Genomic DNA, 1094 nt, shown 5'->3' on the forward strand with positions numbered 1-1094 from the left:
GGGCGCGCCGCGGCCCCCAGGACACGCGCGGTGAGTCCCGGGGGGCGGGCGGACGGGCGGGTGGCGGTGCGCCGGGGAGGCACCGGGAGGTCGGAGGAGGGGGCACCGCAGCGCAGAGTAAACGGAGCAAAGGTAAGCGGAGCGCCTCTTAAAGGCGCCGGTCTGCTTTGCCCTGGGGCGAGAGGTTGGAGGGAAATGCCGAGAGACGTGGGGAGGTCAGAGATCACCAGGCGTGCGTGTCTGTGTGGTGGGGGTACCGTGGAAAGGCCACTCCCAAGGGCCAGGTGCTGGGGGGGTGGTGCGATTTTGCACTCTCAAACCCACACGCCCCCAGGGAGCCTCCATCTGGGACTCACTTTGCCCCTGGGCTCCTGTCTGAACCCTACAAAGCAAAGTTTTCCACCCAGTCTCCTACCAGACGTTTTCTAAGCGCCCTTCCTTCTGGGAAGGGCGAGGGTCAAGAGGCTCGGGTCACAGGAGGACTTGGGAGTATGGGGACCAGATCGCTGCCCTGAAGGGCTTTCTGGATTCTGAGGAACTTTCCGGAGAGGCAGGCTGGGGATGCGAGGCCAGAGCCCTGGGCAGAACGTGGGAGGACACGTGAAGCCCTGCAGGTCCCGGGGCTGGGGATGATGCGTGTTGCTGGGCCTCTCTGGGGAGTGCTGGCTCTTCCTCTCTGCCCACCCATGAAGACCAAAGGGACAGTGGTCCCCACCCCTCATCACCCGCACAAAGGGCAAATGCAGGGTGGGAGAGGAGAGTGGGTTGCCTGTCCTGCTAGGAGATGTGGCTTGAGGATTCGGCTGTACTTGGGGGTGACTAAGAATCTGAAATCCACCTGGGGGTGTGTGCGTTGGAGGCCCGTTTTCTCCCGGTCCCAGCAGGGCTTCCTTGCAGCTTGTCTGCAGTCCCGTGGTGGTCGCTGGGCTGTGGAGACAAGGACATTTTCTGTGCTGTCAGTCCACACCCTCCCAGGCACCAGTGGCTTCTCTTCATTCTCTTGAGTCCCTTTGCCCTTTGCGGTAGGGGCTGTGTGTGTGTGTGTGTGTGTGTGTGTGTGTGTTGGGGGGGGGGGGCGTGTGGGCGGGGCTTTT

General features: G+C 63.1%; 1 protein-coding gene across 5 annotated transcripts in view; it reads left to right on the plus strand.

The window, feature by feature from the left end:
- The first annotated feature begins 6 nt into the window (after positions 1-6).
- The window catches only part of CDK18 (cyclin dependent kinase 18), a 36888-nt gene continuing 35800 nt past the window's right edge, over positions 7-1094 (plus strand). For all 5 annotated transcript variants that reach the window (XM_006159255.3, XM_006159252.2, XM_006159257.2 and 2 more), the window contains exon 1: positions 7-30. The gene's annotated coding sequence lies outside the window, so the exon portion shown is untranslated. The remainder of the gene's footprint in view (positions 31-1094) is intronic.

Source organism: Tupaia chinensis, unplaced genomic scaffold (assembly GCF_000334495.1).
Source record: "Tupaia chinensis unplaced genomic scaffold, TupChi_1.0 Scaffold000627_1, whole genome shotgun sequence".
Taxonomy (NCBI): Eukaryota; Metazoa; Chordata; class Mammalia; order Scandentia; family Tupaiidae; genus Tupaia; species Tupaia belangeri.